Raw genomic sequence first — 27,337 nt, 5'->3', positions numbered from 1 at the left:
TTTAAATGAAAACCCCTCTGCGAGGGGGGAGCGGGGGAAAAGAATAAGTGGCTCGCCTCTTTCCACAATTTCTCAAGGAGCAAATGAGGGTGTAGCTGACGTCTCTCTCTTTCTCTGAGTATTTGGCTTCTGAGTATGCGAGAATGTGTTTGAAGATGTGTGAGCATATATGTGAGTTTGTGACGGTGTGGAGTATGTTAGTGGGTGTGTGTTAGGATGGGGGAAGATGTGTATGCGTGTGTGTGTGTGTGACTAGACGCACGTGTGATGGCCTTCTTTTTTGTGCTTATTTCTGCCTCTGAGCTTGTGAGGGCCTGCATGTAGGACGTGGGTGAGAGTGTGTTCACAGGCACGAATGTGTGCGTCCAGGTGCCTGGGGGAAATTCTTGAGCTTGGAAATACGTGTGGGATCAGAGGATGGATATTTGTGTGTCTCATTTCAGAAGGCACTTCCCAGTGGGCCTTACCTCTGAATTCCCTTGTACCCAGGAACGGTTTCTTCTAGTGCCTGGAGTGGCCTGACTGAACTGCCACCTACCCCTCCAAACCTTCCTCCAGACCCTCCAGCTTTCTCCTGTGCACCCAGTGAGGAGAGACCTCAATTGTCTACTCCGGAGAGGTGTCTCCAGCATGCCTGCTCTTCCTTAAGCCTGTCCAGGTTCCCTCAGGATGCCTCCTCTCTGAGGGCTGATGTGCCTGAGGGCAGGGGCCTTGGCTTGGCGAGATCTCACAGTCTCCAGGTGAGGCCTCCAGCTAATGACCCAGCAGGGACATGCTCCCTTGCGAAAGCTGTGGTTCTGGATACAGAGGTCCGTGGAGGTGAGGGCGGCTTCCTCCCTGCCCCTCCCCCCAGCAAAGGGTCCCCCACCCGCCCAGAATCCCCATGGATTTCTCATTTGAAGTCAATCAGCCTTGAAATCCCTGCCAGTGCCTGCGGGGTAATTATGGGGCTGGTAATCAATGCCAGACTCTCAGCTGCCCAGGGTGGGGGTGGCAGAGGCACAGCTTTCCCTGGGCTCCTGGAAAGACTGGAAGTGGTAGTAACAGCTGGGATCAGGAGGGCCTGGGCTAGATAGCCTCCAACTCACATAGGAGAGAAGTGGGGAGGGAGGGAGGTTGGTGTTTGAGCAATTGCCTCCCAGAAAGGCACAGGGGCAAATGGTGGCTGTGGCATCAGAAAGGACAGGCATTTTCTTAGCTTGAGGACATAGAGGAAGCCTAGGGAACTGTGGGAAAGTGTTGAGGTTGGAGGTGAGGACAGTACAGGTGTGGGCAAACTAGGCTTGGGTCAGCGAGAAATTTAGCATCAGCCCATGGAGTGTCTGAGATTGAGACCGCTGTCTTTCTAACTTAGTTCAATTCCCAATTAAGATATCTGGGCCCCAATTAAATGCTTAATAAAGGCTTTGGTAAGTGACAGTGATGGTGGTGTGGTGGTGGTAGTGATGGATATGGCAAGAGTGGTGATGATGAGGAGGTGAATTGTGGTGCTGGGATTGTGCTGTTGTTAGAGGTGATATGAGGAAAGGGAGGTGATGATGGTTATGGTGGAGTTAGAGGCAATGGTGTTGATGGTTTTGGGGGGTTGTGATGAAAGTGATGATTTTGTTGTTGGTGATGGTTAAGGTGATGGCAGCAGTGGTGGTAATGTGAGAGGTGTGATAGTAATTATGCTGTGATAATGGTGATGGATAGTGCAGTGAAGGGTGGTGACAACTTTTGAAAAAGTAATCAGAAGTGAGGGTGTGGACACAGGACTGGACAAGACCCATAAGAATGGGGTTGAGGAGATAAGGGAGGGGAGCTGAAACAGGAGATGAGGTCTGCAGGTGATTGCCAAAGCAGAGCCAATTTAAACCAAGTGAGCTGTCCATAGTGGGAGCAGACATGTTAAGGTGCCAGTGGCTACAGTTAGGCAGAGGGTAACGAATTCAGCGCCACGTGGTGCTATGTCCCGCCTTGGGGCATGAAAGTCTGTGAAGGCAAAGCTCGGATGCCAGAGAAATGGACAGCTCCGCTGGAATCAGGAACCCAGGCAGACAGGCAGGTGACGGGAGGATAATCAGGGATTCCAAAGGCCGATTGTGTAGGAGGCTGGAAGCCAGACTTCTGCACTATATCCAAGGGTCAAGAAGACGTTCTGGTTGGGCTTTGAGAATTGGAGAAATACAGATTAGCACCATGGACAGAGACCAATGATGAACGATAGGGACCCATGGCTTGGGTACAAACTATGTGTTGGTCGGCTTAAAGTAGAGTATATGAAGGACTCCTACCCCATGAGGACAAACTCAAGTTCCCCCACAGTGATGGATGAGTCCATGGGAGGGTGGGTATGGGGAGGGGTCCGACAGATTCGAAAAGCATCAAACCCGCACTAAATAAGTCAGAAAGAACAAGAGCCCTGAACCTGGATGCAGAGGCCAAGAGGGTGATGAGCGGAGCCCCAAAGAGAGGTGACTGGCAGAGTAGAATGAGCACTGGTTGGGTAACCAGACCGCCCTGGGTATGAGGCCTGATTAGCTATAAGACCCTGGGCAAGTTACTTACCTCGAGATTCAGTTTTCTTCTACATAGACTGGAAATAATGATATCTACCTTGAAAGGTTGTTGAGAGGATTAAATAAGCTAACGTGTGTCAAGGCACAAAATAGGTGCTCAGTAGAGGTGACTTATCCTCTATCCTTCAAGGCAACTTTCCTTCATAAATGTCCTCCAACCTATGGAGGGGAGGAAAAGGGGTCTGCTATGAGATCCAGAATGCAGATACCAGGCAGGAGCCAAGGGACAGACTTGTAATCTTGTTACTAGGAAAAGCTGTCAAGAAGAGCCCCAAGTCAGCAAAATTAACAGGAGTCCATCCTTGAAGCCATGGTCAATATGCCAGCCTGAGAATGGGGTGAAAATGTCCCCTGGGCTTGGGGACTTGCCATATATTGGGCATGGCCTCCGCTATAGCCCTTACCCTGGTGCTCCGGACTTTTCTAGTCCTCTTTGCACTCTTTGCTCCTCTGGAGAAGTTTGGCATCCAGGTCAGATCAATTACCAAGGACCTGCGTGGCACTTTTGCTGCCCGAGCAGACTCAGTGTCCTCGAGAAGGCTGAGGGTGCTGCACAGTCCCTATGTGAAAGCCACAGACTCCTGCCAAGGAGGTCACTTGGGCTTACGTGTGGTTTCTCCTTCACAGTATCGTCCTGTGGGGGAGCCGAGGTTGTGGACACAAACCAACCAGGTGTCAAGTCCTAGAGCTGTCTCCTGCTTTTATACTTGGGTGACCTTAGACAATGTCCTTAATGTTGATAAGACTCAATCTCCTTTCCTGTAAAATGGGAAAGGTTGCCATGAGGTCACAGGTTGCCATGAGGATTGTGTGGCAGCTCCTCACTGACGTGGTTCCCATACTCCTAGCCTTTTGGTTAACGGCCTCGCATAAACTCCTCCCCTTGGGCGTGGGCGGGACCAGTGTCTTGTTTTTAATCATCTTATGTAATTACGGAAGTGATATCCTGTGCCATATTGCATTGGTTAGAAACAACATTTGCTTCGTCAAAGCCAGCAAGGGAGAGAGAGTCTCAGAGCTGGATGGGAGGGGTTTGAAGGTGGGTCAGGAGGAAGGGGAGAAAGCGAGGTATGGGGTCTCTGTGGGCCCATCCACGGCTGCCAGGTGGCTGCCACCATAGCCCGGTTGCTCCTCTGCCCCCACGCACGGCCCAGACATGGGTGTTTGGCACTCTCCCTGACCCCGCCGCATCCCTCCTGAGGCTCTTCAGAGGCCACTGTACCCAGAAACAAGGCCTCTGGGTGACCCCAGGACAAGCCTCAGTGCTCACGCTCAGAAGCGGCACCTTGGGGGGGGCCAGTGTCAGGCTTAGGGTGACTCTGTAAATCAGAGCATTTTGATGCATAAAATCTGGAAACACGAGTCTATGAATTGTAATCGAGCATGACGAAATCTCATCAACAGAAGTAAATATGAAATTCGAGATGACAGGGAGATGCACAGATGTGTTCCTGCGTTCCCGACCCCCCCGCACCCCCGGCTCCGGCTCACAGCTCCACCCCCAGATTTATTCTCTGCACGCAACAAATTAACCCTAAGTGCCTCTGATGGCTCAGCTTGGCCGCTGCATCCCTCCCTTTGCCTTTGTGTCCCATGGGGATCTGGGGTGTCCTCTGCCTGAAGCCTTCAAGGCAGGAGGCACCTCACCTTTGCTGTTCATTTGGGCGTGGACTCTTGGTAGGAAGAGACTGGAGAAGCCAATTCTCCAGCACCTGCACACCTGGAGCTAGTAACAGTGGGCATTATTTACTTATTTCCTAAATGGGTCTCTGCTGAATGCCATTCCTGCCATACCCAGAGCCAGGCCACCTGAGTATGAATCCCAGCATTGCCATTTGCTACCTTTGTGACCCTGGGCAAATGACCTAACCTCTTTGTGCCTCAGTTTCTTCATCTGTAGAATGGGGACAATCACAGCACCAACTTTTGGAGTTGTTGCTAGGATTAAATGAGTTAGCACAGATAAATGCTCAGGACAGCGCCCAGCACATAGAATACACAATAAGTTATTATTATCTTTTTAATCCTCATGACATGTGAACTCGCCATTCCTTTGAAGATGAAATGACTGAGGCTCAGGAAGGTCAAACAGTTTGCCTAGAGTCACACAGCTCATACGCAGTGGATCTGAGAATCAAAGTCGTTGCTTTGACAAAGTTTGTCCTGACCACTAAACCATATATTTTAGGGTGCTCCCCAGTCATATGATCTCAGACTGTGGCCTCCAGTTTGCATCTTGGGTTTGGGAAGACAAACCTTCCTTGCCAGCATCCGCTTGTCTTCTGAATCCAGGGTGTCTGTGGGATTCAGCAGTCCCCGTGTCCTCTGCCCCATTGCCTCTGGACTGACCACCCACCTCCACCTGCACTGGAGTCGTCTCCAGAGGCTCCCTGCTTCTCCTCCCAGAAGGCCCCTTCCACACTGGGTCAGGATCCCTGCACAGTAGCGCCCCTCTGATCCTTACCATCATCCCAAAGGCCTGCATGAGCCTTCCAGGGAGCCAAAGAATAGCTGAAAACCATGTTGCCCAAAGTGTGTTCTGCTGAACATGTTTAGAGAAAAGTGGGTTTGCGGACAAATCCATTGCCTAGTGTTGGTTAAACCACGGCAGACAGGTTTCCTCCTTGCAGGCCTTCTCAGAGCCTTTGCTGTGCTGACCTATAACACAAAATTCCAAGAGGGGGTGGGAGCAGGCAGAGTTTCACAAACTTACGTGGCCATAGGCAACTTTCTAGCTGCAGCTCACTCTGGCTCCGGGTTATCTCGGCTCCATATCACTCTCATGATTAGGTTACGTTTTATGTCAAAAGTGAAGGAATTTTTTGGATAAAATTAAGATCTTCAATCAGCTGACTGTGAGTTAATCAAAAGGGAGATTACCCTGGGTGGGGCTGACCTAATCAGGTGAGCCCCTAAAAGAAGTTCTAAAGGTCAGAGAGAGAGAGAGAGATTCTCTTGCTGACCCTGAACAAGCATGCTGCCGTGAATTACAAGGAAGCACATATTCCCAACAACCACATGAGCTTGGAAGGGCCCCTGAGCCTCAGACGAGAGCACTGCTCTGGCCAACACCTTAGTGGCAGCCTTGTGAGACCTTAGGCAGAGGACCAGCTAGGCTGTGCCTGAATTCCTGATCCAAGGAAATGGTGAGATAATTGGGTGTTGTTTTCAGCCGCCAAGTTTGTGGTAATTTGTGGTACAGCTACGCAGCCACAGAAGATGAATACCCAGGCACTCCATTCAACGAAGGTACAGATATACCTGAAGGCATCCATATATACACAGACACGCGTATATGCAGACATAGAAACATCCACACCTCCTCGTTTACATGTACACCGTGCTCACAGCCATAAAAATATGTCTATATCCACAAACATATATACATGCATAAACACATACACATTCTTAGGTCCACGTATATACACATGCTTGCATCCATGAACAAAGACATAGGCATGCAAACAATCCATACATCCACGTTTACATGAGCCCTCAGACACAGTGTATATGCACATGCATTCACGCGTACACACACAATGATAATGTTGACAAACATTGATTAAATGCTTTTTATGTGCCAGGCATTGGTCTAAGTTATTCATACATATTAATCCACTTAGCTAAATAGACATACGGAAGCACACACATAATATATGCCTGCAGACACCTGCCTATGCCGATCTGTAAAGGACCATACCGCCATATACTACTGGGGCATCGAGTGAAGATGTTCTCAGCTGGAGCAGTTTCTCAGAGAGGGTTCTAGTGGAGTGTTTTTTTCCCCCTCCCGGTGCCCAGCGGGTGGATAAGTTAAAAGCACCTTTGCTTCTTTTCCCTCCCCAAGGAGGGGCCCAGAAGCCATCCACATGCTGGCTTCAGTCTTTCCACTAGGTGGTGCTAGACTAGCATCTTTGGGTTTGATGGGCAGGCTCCTGGCTGGCTCTGGGGAGCAGAGCTTACATATTGGGTGAAGAGAGATAGACACAAGGAAAAACTTCTCTTGGCCACACATCCCATCTCCATCTGCTTCCTTTCTGTCCAGCATAGTCCAGTATGTCCTTGGGGCCCTAGAACCTTTGGTGCCCTCCTCAGCTGGGAGCCAAGGTTCAGGTGACCTTGCTGGCCAGGTCCTGGCCTTGCCTGACACCCTCCTGAGAACATCCTGACATCTAAGCCCCTGGTCATCTCCCATCTCAGGTCCCATCTCTATTCATTTATTTAACAAATCCTATGCACCATTTACTAGACCTAGGCGCTGTCCTAAGTTCTTATAAATATTAACTCAAGGAATCCTCATAACAACCTTGTGAGGTGGGTACTATTATTACTGCCATTTACAGATGAGGAAACTGAGGCACAGAGGGGTTAGGTAACTTGCCCCAGCTCACACAGCTAGTAAATGGCTAGAAGGAAGGAGAGAAGGCGAGGAATCTTCACCCCATTTTAGAGATGGGGGAATTGTGTAGTCCAGCACCAAGGCCAGAGAATCAGTGGCGGAGCCTGGCCTCGAACTCAGAACTCAAGCCCAGTGCTGGGCTTTTCTTCCTGGATCCTGGGTTGCACAAACATTAAGGCTGCGGCTGCGGCCGAGTGGGGCGTTGTAATAGGAGAAGAAAAGACCCTTGTTTGCATGCTCCAGTGACCTCTCACTAGGATTTGGAGTCCACGAAGCAACTTCCTGGCCAAGCAGGGCTCTCTTCAGGATTTTCATGTGGATTCTGCATAAAGGCATAAAAGGTAGGGCCAGCTCCCAGCTGCGGGCGAGTCTATAGACTCAGACGCTGGAACGGGTCTTTTACAAGATACACAACCCATTCTACACTCAATTGCATCCCATAAATCAGGTTAACCTTTTCAACGCGGCTCGGAGAAAATTAATTACTCATATCGAAGCACATGACCTTTTTCCCGGGCAGGATGAGCAGAGCTGCTCCCAAGCACTGGGCTCTCTGTTCTCTACACTGCAGCATCCCAGCCCTTAGGGACCCACCCAGTGGCCCACGCATTCAACCAAGGACAGCCAGTCACCCAGGTGCTTCCCAGGGGTGACCATGTTGGGCTACTCAATGGCCCTCCTAGTGACCGGGTCCTCTGCATTAGGCCATGATGCAGAGCTGGTGATGGGGAAAGAGAACCACCCTGCTCTTCCTTGCAAGACCTGGCGTGGCTGGGCAGGGTGAAGAAAGAAAGGAAGGGAGAAGCATTTGAGGATTCCATATTCCCTCCTGGGGAGAGTTTTTCTAGCCCAAGAGAACCCCCATTGGGATTAGATGGTAAGTTTCCAGCTCAGGGAATGCCCCCTGGCCTCACTCTATGCTCTGACACCATCCAACCAGCTTGTCATCATCGGATTAATTGACCATCCCGCCATCCAAGCAACCAACCACAGTCCAAGCAAACAACCCATCCACCACCTACCTAACCAACGTGTAGACAACCATGCAGAAAGTTTGTACTGAATTCTTCCTTTGTGCAGCCCTGGAGAATGTGGGTGAAAACGAGGACGCAGGTCCTGCCCTCCAGAGGCTTACAGTTTAGTTGGGGACACAAGACTTGAAGCAGGAACAAGACAGCACAGAATTATTGAGTATGTGAAGACAGACTGTGGATTAATCTTGGAACTCTTTTGTTCTCGGAGGGGTTGGTTAGCTTTCGTCTTTTCAGTACCTGTAGTTGTCAGCTCCTGGCTACAGAGGGCAGGCTGTTCAGTCACGTGCAGCTATCCCTTGACCGTTGTCCCAACCACATGATGTGTGTCCCGGTAGTGAGGACAGGGCACAGAGGTTCAGAGTTCTGGCTTTGAAGCTGGACAGACTTGCTATTTGAATCCTGGTTCTGCCACTAATTAGCTGGGGATCCTTGGGCAAGTCATCTAACCTTTGAGCCTTCATTTTCTTGTCCAAAAAATGGGTATCACAAGGCCTACCTTAGAGGGAGGCTGTGAGAATGCAGGGAGGTGATGCCCGTAGTGTGGTTAGCACCGTGCCTGGCACATGGTAAGTGCTCATTATTATTATTATTATTATTGTCAGCGGCCGGGATGATTCCTGGCAAACCTGTGAACCCAGTTCCTATGGATCTATGGAGGCAAGAAGCCCTTCTTCCCCTTTTCTCATGGTTCTGAGCTCTGGCTGTCACTTACAGGACCACCTACCTGGGAGGGAACTGGAGCTTATGTGCGCACCGCTCTCTGTGGCCCCCAATCTGGAGGATTTCTTAGAGGGTGATGTGCAGGAGGGTGGGGCCAGGATAGGCGGAGGTGAGAAGGAAGCCAGGAAGAGGTGACGTGGCACGCAGGGGCCGGCCTGCACAGTGTGGTGGGAGGGTGGGAGGCGTCCACCTAGAACAGGGAGGTGGACAGAGAGGGTGTGCTGCTGGGGGCAGGGTCCAGGGCTGCACTAACCTGGGGCTTGGTGGGCTGTGGAAAGGGTAAATCCAATCAGAAACTAAGGGTGCTCTTGAGGACTAAGCTTGTAATGTGGGCTAGCCCCAGGTCCCTTCCTCAGCCCCACATGATCCTATGGGCTCCCGCAGCTTCAACATCACCTCCATTTTAATGACTCCTAAATGGATGAACCCACTCTGTTAGTCAGCTCAGGCTGCCATATCAAAATGCCACAGACTGCGTGGCTTCAACAACAGAAATTTATTTTCTCACAGTTTGGGAGGCTAGAAGTGCAAGATCAAGCTTCTGGGCAATTTGGCGTCTGATGAGGACTCTCTTCCTGGCTTGCGGACAACCGTCTTCTAGCCGTGTCCTCACATGGCCGTTCCTGGGTGCATGCACGCAGGGAGAGTTAGCATGGGAGCTCTCTCCTGTCTCTTTTATAAGGACACTAATCCTATCAGATGAGGGCCCCACCCTTATGACCTCATTTAACCTTAATTCCTTCCTTAGAGGCCCATCTCCAAATACAGCCACACTGGGGGCTAAGGTTTCAATGTATGAATTTGGAAGGAACACGGTTCAGTCCGTTACACTCACCGTCATCTGCAGTCTTGAGTTCCAGCCCTGTACATCCAGGTGCCAGCAGGATTCCTTACCTGGCAGACCCTAGGCCCCTCACTCACCTGGCCTGGCCCTGAACTTCTTGCCTTTAGACTTTTCATCTGAGGACTGCTGGGCATTCCCAAGGGGTGGGTCTTGGCAGCCATGTTTCTGCATGACTCTGCGCCAACTATTGCTGATTGGACCAGAGGTGGACGACTGACCCAGGCACAGCCGCTCAGATTGTCTCTCTCAGATTGTCGGTTGATGCTGGTCAGTCTGGGCTGGTCTTTGGCGCTGAGGCACTTTAAGCTCAGGCGTGGTGGGGTAGCCATCTGTGGTTAGTCATGTGCATGGAAAAGCTGAAAGAGAAGAAGGAGGAGGAGATAGATGACAACAAAGAGAGAAGGTTCTGGGCTCCCATCAGCTTTACAGTCCTTTTGAGGTTGGGCTCTGCTTCTGCCCTTGGGTTGCACAAGACACCGCTATATCCTTATAACATCTTGCTTTAAAAAAAATCCTGTGCTTGTTCATTGGGTTCTGTTACTAGCAATCCAAAACGCTTTACTACAGCTGTTAGGGTAAGGACTTCCCCCTTGCCAACCCTGGGAGGGGAAGGAGGATGAGGGGATGGGAGAGAAAGAGAATAATGGAGATCCAACCAAATGCGTGTGCCAGATTACTTCACAAAGAGTGTGAGTAGGACAGAGACCAATGGTCTGTGGGTTGTGTGTGTGTGTGAGATGTGGACGCACACAATGTTGAGGAAAGAATGAATGAGAGAGAGGCATAAAGTTGATCAATGACACACACGTGTGTGCAGAGAGCATGAAAGAGTGTCAAGGGAGGAGCCCCCATGAGAGGGGCCAGCAAGGAGACCTCGAGAAGATGCTGTGGGGATGCACAGAGAGCGAAGTGTGAGCTTCCCCCGCTGCCCATTGGCCTGGGTGGGGAGGGACCTCAGAGACACAGACCTGCCCCCATGCCTCTCTGCCGCTGTGGCCACACTGCACAGTCTGGCAGAGGCCCAATTCTGGTCTAGGAAGCTCCCTTCTCTCTGGCTGTCCCCTTCCCATGCCCCCTGGCTGGAGAGCTGGGCCCGGATGGAGCTGGAGAGAAACCAGAGATCAGGCCCTGATACTGCCTTCTGCCTTCACCCTGGCCCCCAGTGGGTGCTCACACACACACATACACACTGACATACACACAGCTGTGCTCTCTCTTGCACACACAGATATACACACATTGACACACTGACATACACAGGCGCAGATACACTTACATATGTATAAAAGCACAGAGACACACATATACAGGCACACGCCAGCACACATAGCTTTGCAGATTCGCACAAATGTCTAAGAGCAACTACAGACACAAGGACACACAATGATCCCGAAACACACGAGCAAAGACATATAAATGCACAGACACACTTACAAATGCAGATAACAGATATACATATAGAGTCACAGACCCATGGACAGACACAGACACATGCAGTTAGACACGTGGACACTTACCAACACGCAAAGGCAGACACGCCAGCACAGAAACAGGAACATAAGCATGCACATGCAGCTATACATGCAGACACACACCCCCGTGGCTCCATGAAGACATGCCCTGGGCCGGAGGTGAGCTGAGCCGTGGTGGCAGAGAGAGTCCTTGCCGGCTAGACCCTCAGGTGTTGTTGTCTGGTCGATCTTCTCATTTTAGAATTGGAGAAAAAATCATTTGGGGGGATGGAGGTGACTGTCCCCCGTGCACCTGTCTCTAAGCATGGGGTCTGTGGTGAGCAGGCTCCTGGGGGCAGAGAGGGAAACTGTTCCTGTGGGGCTCCGGCAGGGGAACAGGCTGTGAGAGGGCTCCTGGCCAGGGCCAGCCCTGGGGAGGGAGCAGGGCAGGAGCAGGGGGGAGCAGCAGGACCTGTGTCCCCAGGGGCAGGCAATGGGGAGCTGGGCTCCCGCTCCAGGCAGTGGGTGAGTCTTGGCTCTCACTGGCTTGAATCTGGGCACAGAGAACAGGGATTACAGGGGCCTCTTGGGGCTATGGCCCTCCTAAGCTCCAGACCCAAGCCGGAGCGCTTAGCCTAGTCCTGTGATGTGGCCAGGCTTGTGTGTGTGTGCAAGTATGTATATCTAAGCGCGTGTTTGTGGGTGCATGTAGGCATACCCACATGCATAGAGGTTCATGTATGCATGCACATGTACGAACACACATGTCCATACGTATTCAGACATGCACATGTATATGGTATGTTTGTATGTGTGCACACACATGCACACATTTGTGTGTGTGCATGCAGATGTGCGTGTGTGTACACAGCCTGTGTATATGTGTGGATGTGTGGATGTGCATGCTAGGAGAGGGCCGTATTCTGAGCTGTCACCGCTGCCACGGCCGCTCTGCATGCCTCAGCCTGGGGCGGCTCCAGATGTTGTTCCAACATTCCTCATTCACTGCAGAAAATCAAACAAACAAATGAAAAATTAACGCCATTGTTAGCCAGGGACGGCCCTGAGCTGACGCAGCCGCCCAGCTGGAGCAGATGGTGGAGGCTCCGGGGCTCACCTCGGGCCTTGGTACTGGGGTGGACGACCAGTGGGAGGCTGGCCGGAGGCAGGCTGCTGTGGGTCGAGGCCCTGATGTGACCCCAGGAGGCTGTTGGGGCTCAGAGCAGGGTCTGTCTCTCCTACTCGCCCCCACCGCCCATCCCAAGAGTTCCTAAGGTGTGTGGCCCGGAGCAGGAGAGCAGGGGGAAGCAGGAGGAAACGCACATGCATTGGGCACCTCATATACAGGAGGTGCTCACTGAACACTGTTGCCTGAACTTTACATACAAGTCCTCCCAACAACAGATGGGGAAACTGAGGCTCAGAGGAATTATTCAGGTTGTCCAAGGCCACACAGCTAGTGAGTTGAGGCACTGGGATTCCAACCTAGCTCGAACACTCCCTTAAACGCAGCTTCTTTTCCACCACACTGTGATGACTTCTGGAGTGTGATACGCGTGGTGGTTCATGAAAGATGCCGGCAAGGTTTCCCCCACTTTTCCTCTCGAGAGGAGTGGAGTCTACCTCCCTTCGCCGAGAGTCTGGCTGGGCCTAGAGACTTACCTGACCAAGAGCATGTGGTGGACAGAATGTTCTGGGACTTCCAAGGCTAGGCCATAAGCAGCCATGCAGCTTCCACCCTGTTAGGAAACTCTGGGAGCTCTGAGCCACCGTGCAAGAAGTCCGATACCCTGAGGTCGTCCTGATGGGGAGGCCATGTGTAGTGTTCTAGTTGAAAGTTCTGGTGGAGCGCAGCCTTCCTCACCCCCGCCAAGGCACCACACGTGTGAGTGGAGCCGTCCTGGAGCCCGGACCACTCCATTCTCCAACTGACCATCATCCTGTTCACTCTCCATAAAATGGGAGAATTACCCAGCTGAGCCCAGCCCAGATTTCTGATTCACAGAATCGTGAGTGATGATCAAATGACTGTCTTTTTAAGCCACTAAGTTTCAGGGTAGTTTGCCATACAGCGACAGAGCAGTGGAATAGACACACACTCATGCACACACATTCACATCAGCACACAACACAGACTCTCATGCTTACCCACACACACTCACACGCACGCGGGTCCCTTTCGGATCCCAGTTCTTCCGCACAGCAATGCCGGGCTCCTGTGTGTAATTCACTTCCTGTCCTCTGGGGTGAGAAGTACTCAGGTCCTGAGAAATGACAATGGCTCCTTATTACCCAGCCGATTTCATTGTTTCTGGGATTTTCTCATTTGAATTCTTCCCAAGAATCAGAGTAATTTTATATGGAAATGCATAAAAAAGTGTGAGAGTAAATAATTACCAGTGGTTGGGAGACAGCAAACAGTTCTGCTGAGCGGGTCCTGTCTACCCTCGGTCATGCCTCCCACGTCTGCTCCAGGCTCAAAGCTGTAGTCTGGGAGCCAGGATGGACTGGGCTGGTGGGCAGATGGCCAAGGGGGGCAGAATGTGCCAGAAGGGAGTAGAAGGCTTCTGGGGGGCCTTGGAAAGAGATTCACATCCAGGAGATGAGACAGGTTATCTCAGCTCTGAGGCTCCTCCAGACATCACTTGAGACCCGGCCACGTATGCCCTCGTGTGCACGTGTGGGCAGGGGAGGCCCTGGGGGAGGTGTGCCCTCCCATATGTACCTGACTGTGTCTATGGGTGTGAGACTATGTGAACAGTGCTGTATGCTACATGTGTAGCTATGTGTGTGCCAGTGTCTGCATGAGTCTGTGACCATGGCTGTGAGTGCATGACCACCGGTGCGACAATGTATGGCAGTGTGCACATGCGACACCTGTGGGTGTCTTCACATGTCTATGTATGCGCGTGTCTGTGAGTGTGTGAGCGTGTGGGCTGGGGGACTGCATTGCTCCAGGTGCCTGTGTCTGACCGTGAGGCTCCGTATGCCTGTGTGTGGCTGTGGGTGTCAGTGTGCTGCAGGTGCCTGTGAAAGTGTGTGTGTGTGTATGTGTGCATGTCACCCGGCACCTGTGTGAGACGGCTGGTGTGGGTTTTGGTGAGAAGCCATGCTCCGGTTGAGGCGGATGGTGGCGGTGGAATTCACCTGAGGCTGAAGGTCATTTCTGATGGGAGGAACCATGGTCTTCAATAACTGTCATTCAAAACATAATTTTTTGAGCCTGGGTGTCACACACACAGCGAGGAACGAGATGGGCAAAGACCATGCACTCGTGGAGCTGATGGCTACGTGGAGAAGAGAGAGGGAACAAATAATTATCTTAGTAGTGATGTCATCATAATTTTTGATAGCTGCTATGGAGGCAAAGAACCCAGGGCTGTGTAAGACCAACATAAGGCTCCTGATTTAGCCTGGGGGTCAAGGTGAAGGGGGCTTCTTCTTTGAGTAAGTGACATTTAGGCTGAGGTCTAAAGAATGAGTAGGAAAGGTTGTTGGGGATGGGTGTGGGGAGGAAGAGTGTTACAGGCAGAGGGAACAGCGCATGTGCAGACTCTGACGTACAACAGAGTAAGTCCCCTGAAGAAACTGCAGGAAAGCCAAGGGTCGGGGTGGATGAAAGGAGGCTGGAAAAGAGGCAGGCACCAGATCTCTGGGGCCTTCGGGGCCATGTAAAGGCTTTGGACTATATCCCACAAGCAATGAAGGCCAGGGAAAGTTTCGACATGATCACACCTGCTGTGTTGAGAGCTGATTGTCAGGCTGCAAAGAGCGGATGCAAAGAAACAGGAGAGGAGACCGATGCAGTGGTCCAGGCAAAGGATGGTGTTGGCTTGGCCTGGGGAGTGAGGGTGGTGAAGATGGAGAGAAGTGAAGAGGTTAGAACTGACAGCCTCAGTGGTAGATGGTGCATGTCAGTGAGGGCAGGAGAGTGGAAGTGTTCAGGACGATGCCTAGGGTTTTGGTTCAAGCTTCAGTCTTGTCAGAAGGGCCAGCAACTGAGATGGTGACATGGGGGGAGGAGGAGGCACAGCCTTGGGGGAGGGCGGGCTGGAATTTCTAATTTGGACATGTTGAGTTTGACGTGCCTGTGAGACACAGAGGTGGAAACGTCCGGGAGGCAGTTGCAGATAAAAGCCTGGAGTTAAGGAAGGTTTAAGCTGGGCACAGGGCTTAATGGGGAGTGGGAGCCAGAAGTGGGAGGGAAGCCAGCTCGGCTGAATAGATCTGGGGAGAGGGGGTGACTTTCTTTGGAGTGGTTGCAAAGTCTACTATTTAGGGACAATTGAATATATACTTAAGATTCTAGACTCTGTTGCTAGGCACACACCCAAAGTTTTGAAAGCAGGGGCTTCAACAGACACTTGTATACCAGTGTTCACAGGTGCATTGTTCACAATAGCCAAAAGGTGGAAACAACCCACACAACCTTCGATGGATGAACGTAGAAACCAAGTATAGCATATCCATACAATGGAATATCACTCAGCCTCAGACAGGAAGGAAATTCTGACACACGACACAAGATGAGTGAACTCTGAGGACATTATACGAAGTGAAATAAGTCAGACACAAAAGGACAAAGGCTGTATGATTCCACTTATACGAGGTCCTCAGAACAGACAAATTCATGGAGATGGAAAATAGAATAGAGATTACCCGTGGCTAGGGGAGGAGGAGTGGGAGTGTTAAGTAGGGGTGGAGTTTCGGTTTGGGAAGATGAAAAAGCTCTGGAGATGGATGGTGGAGATGGTTGCACAACAACGCGAATGTCCTTAATGCTATTAAATTGTACATTTAAAAATGGTTAAAAGGGTAAATTGTATGTTATGTGTATTTTACCCCAATTAAAAAAAAGATCATAGACCCTGGAGCCAGCCAGACTGCCTGGTTTGAATCCCAGCTCTCTCACTTACGAGCTGTGTGACTTTGGGCAAGTTGCTGAACCTCTCTGTGACTTGGTTATCTCATTTGTAAAACGGATTTCGTAATAATACCTATCTTGAGGGTTGTTGAGGGGATTAAATGAGTTAATATGTGTGATGTGTTCAGAGCATAATTTGAAAACACAATAGCTTTGTGTGGCTATCATCGTCTTCGTCAACAGCAGATGGGAACCTGGGATGTGGGGGCTCTTGGTCAGGAGCCTGTGAAACTGGCCAGTGCCTTGGGGAAGGTGGGAGGGACAGGCCTGCCTCTGCTTCTTGAGTGGCATCACTGACAGTCAGTGTTGGAGGCCCCAGGCCCACAACTGGGCGGAGCTCCCTGCGGCCCACGTGGTGGAGCAGAGGGGACCCAAGGGAGAAGTTAGAAGGGGACAGGGAACCTCATGGGAGACAGGACGGCTTGGTTCAAACCCCCTGTGCTGCTGTGCGTAGTCTTCTGCCAGACTTGGGGTTTGGGTGAGCTGCTGTGAAGGGAACTGTACTAGTCAGGGCTCTCCAGAGAAACAGAGTGTATATATATAGAATACATAACATGTTATCTATATATCTATGTCTATCTATCTATCTATCTAATCTATAAAGATATTTATTATTATTATTATTATTATTTTGAGGAACATTAGCCCTGAGCTAACTACTGCCAGTCCTCCTCTTTTTGCTGAGGAAGACTGGCCCTGAGCTAACATCCATGCCCATCTTCCTCTTCTTTATACCTGGGATGCCTACCACAGCATGGCTTTTGCCAAGTGGTGCCATGTCCACACCCGGGATCTGAACCAGTGAACCCCATGCTGCCGAGAAGCGGAACATGCAAACTTAACTGGTGCACCACCAGGCGGGCCCCAAAAGATATTTATTATAAGGAATTGGCTTACACAATTATGGAGACTGGTACATCCAAGACTGCAGGGCTGCAGGCTAAACACCTAGGAAAGCCACCGGTGCAGGTCCAGTGCAAAGGCCATTTGCTGGAGAATTCTCTCTTTCTCCAGGAGGCCAGTCTTTTTGTTCTATTCAAGTCTTCAACTGATCAGATGAGGCCCACCCACATCATGGAGGGCAATCTGCTTTACTCAAGTCCACAGACTTAAAAGCTAATCTCTCCCAAAAACACCTTCACAGAGATGTCCAGAATGTTTGACCAACTATCTGGGCATCCCAGGGCCCAGCCAAGTTGACACATAAAATTAACCATCCCAGGAACTGATTTCCTCATGGTCTTGACCGGGGACATGCAGAAACGTTCAGCAGGTGCCCCTGCATCGCTGGCCACTCCTCGATCTATTTCCCACAAAGAATGACAGAGGTCTCTCCCAGTGTGAATCTGATCGTGCCCCTCCCCTTTGCTCGAGGGATAAATATCACATTCTCATTATTCCTTACAAGGCCCTGCTTGCCTCTCCTCCTGGAACCCGGTTCTCTGGCTCACCCTCTTGTACTGCAGCCTTGCTTTCTGCTCTCTAGCCATATCGGTCTCCAGTCTGTTCTCTGCTCCTTCTCTCCGTGTGGTCTCTGAAGATGCTGGTACTGACTTCTTGGGATATCCCCCACCTCTTACCCAGAACTCTTGATCCCCACCTCCTACAATCTGCCCTCATCTGCATCTGGGCCAGGCTTTGGGGTGGACACTGAGGACATGCAAGCGGGTTAGACATGGGCCCGGACGAGGCAAAGGGACAGAGTGAGACAGGAATGAACCAGGTGCTGCGGCGGCAGAACAGAGAACGTAGGGTAGGGAACATGTCTGATCCCCAATACAGCTTCCCCCAGAGGAGGGCTGATTTGGCCAGACTGAGGATGTTGGGTCCTGTGTCCTAGCAGGCAGGGTCCTTGTGAGTGAGAGGCCGTGCTGTCACTCACCTAGTCCTTATGGTAGAACTAAAAGCTGAGCCAGGCAGTGCCTTTGGGGCACTTCCGTCCCCTACAACCTCCATTGGCATTTCCACTCCAAAATGAAATAAAATTTCATAAAATGAAATCAAAACACTGTGCCTGCTACTCAGATGTGCTTTCAAGACAAGTCCCCCGGCTGCCTCTTTTTATTGGGTTGTCAACCCTAAGCCCGTGTAGAAATTCTGGAACCAAGACTGGAGCCAGGCATTAAGACTCTCTTTTCAGACAGTTCTTCTCGAGTCTCCACTGCTTTGGGGTCGGCCACTGTTGTAGTTATCTATTGCTGCATAACAAGTGACCCTAAAACCTGGTGACCTTAAAACAGCAAACAATTGTTATTTCACAGTCTCTGAGTGTCATGAATCTGGGAGTGGCTTAGCTGGTGTGACTCTGGGCCAGGGCCTCTCAGGTGGCTGCAATCGGGATGTTGGCTGGGGGAGCAGTCATCCAAAGGCTTGACTGGGGCTGGGAGGTCTGCTTCCAAGATGGCGCACCCGCATGGCCGTGGCCGCAGTTCCTCACTGCCTATTGGTAGGGGGCCATAGGTCCTCGCCATGTAAGCCTCTCTGTGTTCTGCTTGAGTGTCCTCATGACATGGCAGCTAACTTCTCCTAGAATGGGCGATCCAAGATAGAAGGAGCAAGGAGGCAGCCAGAGTGCCTTTTGACCTAGTCTCCGAGGCTGTGCAGAGTCATTTTCGCCTTATTCTGTCCATTAGAAACAAGTCACTAAGCCCAGCCATGCTCAAGGGGAGGGGAAATAGGCTCCATCTAATTCCACAGCCACCAATGGTGCTAAGGTTTGGACTTAGGGTTGTGGGCAGGAATCATGCCCCAGGGACCTGAGACACCGACCAGCTAATAATAAGTGGCAATTTTTCTGTTATTCTTTGGGTGTGTAGCTTAAAGAGGAGGGATAACTAGCAAAACAAATGCAGGCATTCCTGGGTCCTTCAGTCACATGCCACTTACTAAGTCAGAATGTCATTTAGAATTCTAATAAGAATGACTAACCCTGCCTGGGTGAGGTGGAGAGAGAGAATGAACAAAGGCTTCACATGGGGAAGAATGCTGTGACATTGGGTTTTGAAGGATGAATAGGAGTTCTTGAGGAAGATAATCCATGAGGTAAGTGCAACGAAGCAGAAAAAACAGGCTTTGAAGTCAGAACAAAATAGGTTCAAATCCTGGTTCAGCTACTAGCTGTGTGAGCATTAGCAAGTCACTTATCTTCTTTGTGACTGTCACCTTACCTATAAATTAGGGATAACAAAACAAATGATGCTCTAGGGTTATCGTAGAGATTGGAGATAGTGCTTGAGAGGCGTTGGGCGGACTGTAGGTGTTCAATAAATGATAAGAAAAATTCTTCTTTGCGGGCATCCATCCACTTCTCCATTTCAGACATCTGAGGCCCGAAAAGGTCTGTTGTGCTTGGAGCACAGAGGGAAATTCTGCGGGCTGGGTCACGTTCATGGGGCTCTAGCTCATTCCTGTCTCTTGCCCCAGGCCAGTCCGGTTCATGCACTCATTGCCTAGACCAGCTGATAACGATTAATTATTGGTGGAAGAATCTGGGTCCTGGCAGCCTCAGTCTGAGGCTTGGCTGAGAGAGCAGGTGAGGAGGGAGGGGGCGCTTGGCTCTCCCCTTTCTGCTCTTCCCAAGTCAGTTCCACGGGCAACCGACTTGACCCAGAGCGAGATCTATAGCTGCAGAGGTGAATTTTGTCCCAGGTGCCTTCCTGCAGCACCCAGTCACGGGCCCTGTTCCCCTGCTCTGCTGGCTGCGGTGACATTAGCATTGTGTAGGCGGCTGTTTAGGAGTAAGAAATCAAGGTGTTACGTCTGTCGTGGGCAAGGCCAGTAAACTGAGGGGGAGGTAGGCAGCTGGAGGGGAAATTGCCTGGGTTTGCTGGCAGCCTCCGGGTGACTCAGCATCGGCCTCGCTCCCTGGCTTAACGTGACTCCGTGGTGTGGCTGCGGGTATGGGGAGCTGGCCACGGCTTGGGTTTTTTTCAACAGTTGGTTCTGGGTCTTAGAGGGACAAAGCGGGAAGAGTGGGAAGCTCTGTTCCTCTGGCTTGCTGCTCTTGTGCAAATTTTTCTGTGCTGTGTTTCTTCACTAAAATTCCTCTCTCTGAACCCTGTGCAGGACTTCAGTGTATGTTGTCTTCTTCCTGTGGGGCAAAGCAGGAAGCTCGTTAGAAAGGGGCCTGTAGCTGAGTTAGGATCCCAGCTCTCCTTGGTGACCTCAGGTGCATCACTTCGCCTCTCTGCCTCAGTTTCCTCATCCGTCAATTGGGGATGCCAGGCTGCCAGGGCTGGGTGAGCGCAGAGGGGCTAATGGCTGTGGATGACCTTTGATTGCTGTATGGGGCCCAGGCACCAAGGTGAGGGTGGGGATCTTGTTCTCACTGGGATCCTGGGGGGGTTTAACTCCTCTGTGGTGTGATGGGCCCTGTCTTGTCAAGGGCAGGATCTGGAGTCTGGTGTCTCCCCATCAACCCCTGGGTCACTGAAGCCCCTAACTGCACACGTCCCAGGTGGGCATCTGTTGGAGCAGAGGCTGCAAGTAGACGCCCCCGAGGCGGGAGTTCTCCAAGGGTGGTCTCTGGACCAGCAGCACATCCCCTGGGAGCCTGTTTGCAATGCAGATTCTCAGGCTCCATTCCAGCTGTGTGAATCAAACCCAGGGGGTGGGAGCAGCCCTCCAGCTAATCCTGCTGCTGCTATTTGAGAATTACTGCTGAAAGGCACTGCCCCCTCCATACGGTGGCCCCCTCCCACCGGCCCCCCATCGCAGCGGGAGGCCCCTTGGAGGGAGGAGCCTGCAAGACCCACACCGAGTCTCCTTGCTGTGGAGAGAAGCCTGGAGGGGGCGTCTCGTCCCTCTGACTGTAGCTTGAGACATCCCTGAACCTCCCCAGTGGGGCTGCTGCCAGGGTATTTGAATAGCTCATTAGCTCTGCTCTGGGCTTCAATCCCTCTTAATTAGTTTTGCAAAAGATGTTCATAAAAAAAAACACAACAAACCAAACTCATCACAAAGCAACAAACGGGTCCTTGCTAAGCGTGTGGATGTGGGTAGATGGGAGTGTGTCTGCGCTTGTGTGTGCCTGTGAGTGAGAAGGTGTCTGTGAGCATGTGGGGGAATGTGCACGTGCAGGTGGGTGTGCGTGCAGGCTTCAGCGAATGGGCATGGATGAGAATGTCCGTGAGTGGAGGGGTCCCCGGGAGCGAGTGTTGGTTGTTGCATCGGTGTTCACACGTCCACTTCATCTCCAGGGGTCCTCACAAAGCAGATTATTTCTCCCCGCAAGTCGTTATTCCTCATGGACCCACATCACAGGCAAACAGACCCTTTCGACCCACATCTGTCCTGGTGGTTTTGTTTCCCCAGCTCCCCTGGCCCTGGGTCCAGCGGCAAGCATGGCCCATTAAAGGCCTGCCCTGGCCAGCTGAGCAGCCGGGGCACAGCAGTGCTCTCAGGGGTCCCCTCTGAAGATTTGAAGAGGTTGCCATGTGTCCCTTTACGTGTGTGCTGTCCCCAGATACCTGGAGCCTCCACCCCTCCCTGTCCCACCTGGGATTCCTCTGCTCCTCGGGGCTGCCCTGGACCACAGATCCCCAGGCCTGCCTCCAGGGACAGTCAGCCTGTGGGGCTGGGAGAGACCAGTTTTGGGGTGAAGGGGCTGGAGGGATGTTCCAAGATGCTTAGGCCTAGATCTGGGGGCACTCCCCTGCTCCCTCCACCTGGGCCCTATTCCTCTACCACATTCCCTACTGTGAGCATCCCTGTTTGGAGCCAAGTAAATTTATGGCATAATCCGGCATGGAAATATATGGAAATGCTGCCAATTACCATCAAGCCAAGAGAGAGGCTGCATCCCCAGCGCCCTCCGCGGTGTGCTGTGGGCTAGCTCCCAGCCTTCCAGAAACCACAGGGAGCTAGAAACCGGCCGGGATGGCCCAGATTGGCGGAGTGGGGCCATTTGTACAAAACCCTTTATTTGTCTCACCTGGCCTTGAAGGTTTGCGGCAGGAATGTCTCCTTCGTGTTAAACCTGAGCAAACCGGGGAAATGTCATTCCCCGAAACTCAGCAAAGCTGACAGCCGACGCGATTTATCTAACTGAGATCAGTTCATCAAACTTGGGCAGAGCTGAGCCGCTGGAAAGACGAGGAAATCTGATACAATCACGTCTGCTTAAAATGCAAAGGCTCGTTGAGAGTTTGGAAACTCAGAGAGAGCCTCAGTGAAGCCAGGAGGAACGTTTAGAGGCCCCAGATGGAGCTGGGGGGAGCGGGCGGGGTGGGGCGGGGTGAGGCGAGGGTGGGCGGAGGGAGGAGCAAGGCAGTTTCGGCTCTTTGTCCTCCTAGACTGAGACCAACACAGGAGTAAGGACGCTTACTGTGTGCAGACCCAAGGCTGGCCTCTGGAGGGTTGCGCTGGGGGGATGTGAGTCATGGCCCCGCCCTTGAAAACCTCACAGTCTAATGGTGGTGGTGGGGGGGCTCGCAGACAGAGCCGAGGCAACCTGTAACATAAGGGAGTCTGTGAGCAGGGTCTGTATCAGAGGCTTAAGGTGCTGATAAGAGAACAAGGTGGGAGAACGTCGTGGTGAAGCATGCAGGCTTGGCAGTCAGTTGGGCCTGGGTTCAAACTCCGGTCTCACTGCCTATTTACCAGTTGTGTGTCCTTGGGGGAATCAGTTAACCTCTCTGAGCCTCACTTTCCTCATCTGGGGAATGGGTGTAACAATTCCTACTTCTCAGAGAGTTGTGAGGATTGCCGAGATACTGTATATAGAATGCTTAGTATCGGGCTTGGCATACAGTAAGTGCTCAGGAGTGGAGCTGGCATCCAGTTGGGAGGATGTGGGAAGGCTTCTGGGAGGAGCGGGGAGAACCAGCTAGGCCTTGAAGGATGGGAAAGACTTTGGTGGAAAGGGCAAGGGAATGCCCCATATTTATGAAGAGAGACACAGGAGCCGGCTGTCTGCTCATCACTGTGTCCACCCCGCCCCCCCAAGTTCCCCTAGAGGCCAAGGGGGAGGCCCGGGGCTGGGAGAGATGGGGGCTCATTTCTGCAGAGCAGCTGCCCTCCCCTTCCCCACCCCATCAGGGCCCCCTCCAGCCTCCCCCTGGCTCCATCCTGCTCCCCTCCCCATGAGGATTTCTCAGTCCTCCTGAGATGAGCTTAGGGGGGACCAATTTCCCGCCATCAGTCAGGAGTGGTGGCATTTGTAGGGCAGCACCTGGGAGGGGCAGGAGGGGACACGTGTACCTTCCCTCTGGGACTGAGAGCTCTGTCCTGCCCTCCCCTGGCTGCCGTCTGTCCGTCAGTCTGTCTGCTCCTCCCTCTGGCTGGGGCTCCACCACCCTTAGGAGGAAGGAGGGATGGGACTCTGGTTCCCAGAGGGGAGGGAGGAGCTGGGGCTGAGCTGGATGGAGGAGGCAAGACTGGGAGGAGGGGACGGTACGGGGGCCATTGGTCGAAAGGGCATGGAGTTCTGTGTGGGTGGACCCTCCGGAAGGAGTTCATCCATGTTCTGGATTCATCCAACTTTGTGGCTCTGGGTGATTCAGAACAGGAATGTAGGGGTTCGTGGCAGACTCCAGCCTCAATGGGAAACTGAGGCAGCAGCTCAGGGGCCTGGGGTGGGGAGTGGTGGGAGTGGAGGCTATGACTCAGGCATTACAGATAGGTCTAGGCTCTCCCCAGACTCAGGGGCCCAGGCGCTGGGGTCCTCTCAGGTCACGGAGGCAGGGAGGCACATTCTTGATTTAGAGGTCTGGACTGGCCTCTGGCCAGCAGCTGGCCACTGCTGACAGCCTCCTCCAGGAAGCTCACCCAGATACAGCCAGGCCACCGAGCCCTCCCTTTGCACCTGGAGTCATACCTGGGTCTGTAGGGCCTCCTCAAGTCCCCGTTTCCTTAGCTGGACACAGAGCTACAATTTATTGAGCACTATTCCGTGCCAGGCCCTGGGCCAAGGGCTTGATGCCTATTAACTCATTTAATTCTTTATCAACCTGGAGAGACAGACATGATTAAAATTACCCCAATACTTTTAGGAAATGGGTTCTGAGAGGCTGGATCATTGCTCAAGGTCTTGTTTCAAATGTCACCTCCTCAGAGAACCCTCCCCTGACCACCCATTTTATTCTTTTCCTCCTCCACCCCCACGTTGAGTCTTCTCCACCTTATCACTTTATTTTCTCCTTGTTTATTTCCTGCCGCCCCCACTACAGTGTAAGCTCCAGGAGAGCAGAAGCCTTGTCTGTCTTCTTCCCCCTGTGGCTCCAGGCCTAGAAGAGTGCCTGGAACTGGGCTTCGAGCGATGAATATTTGTTGAGTGAATAAAGAATGAATGAAAGAATGAATGAAAGAATGAATGAATGAATGAGGTCCCATGGCAATAATAGCAGAGCGAGGATTTCATCCAGGAACCCGATTCAAAAAAATGCTCCCTGCTGGCAGCCCCTGCACCAGGGCCACCTGTCACTGTCAAAGGGAAGGAGGTTATAGAGGGAGGGGTTGTTACATGTAGGGGGCACCTGGGGTCTGGGGTCCCAGCAGACCCCTCTCAGCCCGATGGCAGCTCTGGAACGAACAGCATTAAGTCAAAGATGCTAGAATTCGGCCCAGCCCCTCTTGTGGTGAGTGGAGGGAGATAGACACCAGTTCTGAGCTGCTGGGGTAGAGGCAGGTGGCTGGGGCGAGGAGTGGGGGCTTTCTTTGCATTCGTGGCTGGGGCACCTCGCCGCTTCCAGGCCAGAAGAGCAGACAAGGATAACTCTGCTATCTAAAGATGCACAGGCGGGGCAGGCTTGGGGCTCTGCAGGGCTGGGCACTGCTCCCTGAGCTCCAACATATATTAGGATGTGGGGCAGGGGGAGGGGGTCTATTTGTCTGGGATGACAGGGACGGGAGAAGGGCTTTCGGGGGATGAGTGGCAGGAGAGATAAGCCTGATGTGTGACTTTCTGACGCTTGGCTGGTTTGAAAATAAGTCCTGCGCCCCGATACAGGATTGACAGGGGGATCAGAGTTTGCTTTCTGCCTTCTGACTTTGACAAGGACCCAAGAGTCAGGGAACTGGGTCCTAGTGCCGGAGCAGGGGGTGGCCGTGTTGCGGGTCACCTTGGCCAGGCTGGTGTGTTTTGGAATCAGCCCCAGTAACTGAGTTTCTCGGCTCACCGTGGCTCCTGTTCTGGGAAGAAGTCTATTGCTTGGAGCTCACAGACAAAGGGTCACCGATGCGCTGGACGTCTTCCGAGTGCGTCCACAGATCCACTCTCTGCCCTCTCCGCCCTGCCCCGCGATGCAGAGTGCTGATCAGTGCAGACACTTCAACAGGCTCCTTTGTGCTTTGGCTGGTCAGGTGGGTGAACGAGAGGCGCTGGTCAGTGGGAGGAGAATGGAGCCATAGCTTTCATCCTCCATTCCCACCCATCCCTCTATGTGATTGGGGGTTGGTTGCGATCCTCTATGAGGCCACAGCTCCTGCCATGCAGCCCTCTTCCCACAACTATGGCCTCCAGCTTCCCTCCCTTTGCCCTATACCACCCCTTGTTGATTTCCCTACATCCTGCCACACCTCTGTACGTAGCCCCCTTATTAAGTTCTGTTGAATTTGAATGTGACATCTCTTTCCTGCTGGGCTTCTGACTGACACGCCAGCCTTGACTACAGAGGGTGTCCCAGGCACCCCTGGCGGTCCTGCGCGTCTGTCTCTTGTTTCAATAGCGCTTGGAAGGAACAGGCCTGGGACTCCCTCTCTTCCAGCCTCTGATCGCCCTCCAACCTCATTTCCATTTGCCCCCTCTGGGATCATCTTCTTGGCCATGCCCTGCTTCTGCGACGAGCCAACACCATTTTTTGTGGTTAGCTCCTTACTGCCAACCAACTGTGAAGTCCCAGATTTGTCAGAAGTATCCTACAACCTGGTCAGCCAGCATCTGTTCGCTTCCTACACCGACCTCTCTCTGGGCTTCTATTTTGACCGCCAGGGCGTGGTTCTGGAGGGCGTGGGCCACTTCTTCCTCGAGTTGGCCAAGGAGAAGCTTGAGGGCGTGGAGCGCCTCTTGAAGATGCAAAACCAGCACAGCGAGGCCACACTCTCTTCCAGGACGTGCAGAAGCCGCCTGTGATGAGTGGGGTGAAAACCTGGCCGCCATGGAAGCCTCGGTGGCCCTGGAAAAGAATCTGAACCAGGCCCTCTGGGATCTGTGTGCCCACACAGCCCCTCATCTCCGTGACTTCCTGGATAGCCCTTCCTAGATGAGGAGGTGAAACCCATCAAGATGGGCGACCCCCTGACCAACCTCCAGCTGGGCTGGGTGAGCATCTCTTTGAAGACTCATATCACTCAAGCATGACCAGGAGCCTCAGGAGCCCAGCGCCCTTTGAGGGACCCCTCTGCACCCCCTGATATCAGGGCTTTGGTCTGTGCCTCTCCCTCCAGCACGAGGAAACTTTTCAACTACCCTGGAGCCCTCTTCCAAGCCGTGGACCAAATGGAAGCAATAAAGCTTTTTGCAGAAACAAAAACAAAAACGGTGCTCCCATATTCCCCAACGTGGCCATCGGCACAGGGATCCAGGAAAGCAGCTTGTTGTCAGGGTTTCCAAAGGCTGCTTTCCTGTCTCTGCAAGCTGGCTGAAGCTTGGGGCAAAGGGAGAGCCTCACACCGGGGGGTCAGAGGATGTGGGTGGCAGACTCTACCTTTCCCTTCTCTCTGCTCGGGACCTCAGGTTTCTCACCCATAAAAGAGGGGTCATGATAACTGGCGACCACCAGGTGCCGGACACTGTATTAAGGGCTGTATGTGTAGGGTATTGTTCGTTTTCCCAGAAGCCCTGGGAAATGGTGTCTCTTCGTATCCCTATTTGACAGAAGAGGAAACAGCCTCAGAGGGCAAGTGCCCCACTCGAGTTCACAGTCCAGACGTGGCAGCCTAGAATTCAAACCCGGGTCTCTCTGTGCTCTTAACCCCTGTGCCTTCTCTGCCCACCTTCTCAGGGCTTTAGAGATGAAGTCCGGCCCAGTGGTCAGCTCTGCAGTGGGGCCTTGGAATTGGCAAAGGGCTGTTTCCGTGACGCCTGCTGCTCAGCATGGGGACAGGCCTGGGTTGGGGCTGGCTTTCTCCCTTTCCCTTCCCTGTGGCTCCAAGGAGACCTAGGCAGAAGTAGATTTGGAGAACATCCTGGGTCCCTACCTTCCCCTATTTCTTACCTCGGCGGAGGTACTATTCCTCTTTGCTTTGCAGTGTGAGAGATCGATTACCTTCATGGCCCCAATTAGTGATCTACCTGTATCCACACGGGTGTCGGGCAGCTTTGCAGCCCCTCCTACTGTGGCTCTGGGCTTGGCCGTGTGACTGGCTTCGGGCAATGGGACACAGCCAACTTGGTGTAAGCAGTAAGTTTCAAAAAGTGTTCTCTGGAACCCCTGCCACTACCATGAGAGCAATCCAGAGCTAGCCT

Source organism: Equus caballus, chromosome 2 (genome assembly GCF_041296265.1).
Source record: "Equus caballus isolate H_3958 breed thoroughbred chromosome 2, TB-T2T, whole genome shotgun sequence".
Taxonomy (NCBI): Eukaryota; Metazoa; Chordata; class Mammalia; order Perissodactyla; family Equidae; genus Equus; species Equus caballus.
The sequence above is the reverse complement of the archived record's forward strand: the minus strand, read 5'-3'. Positions refer to the sequence as shown.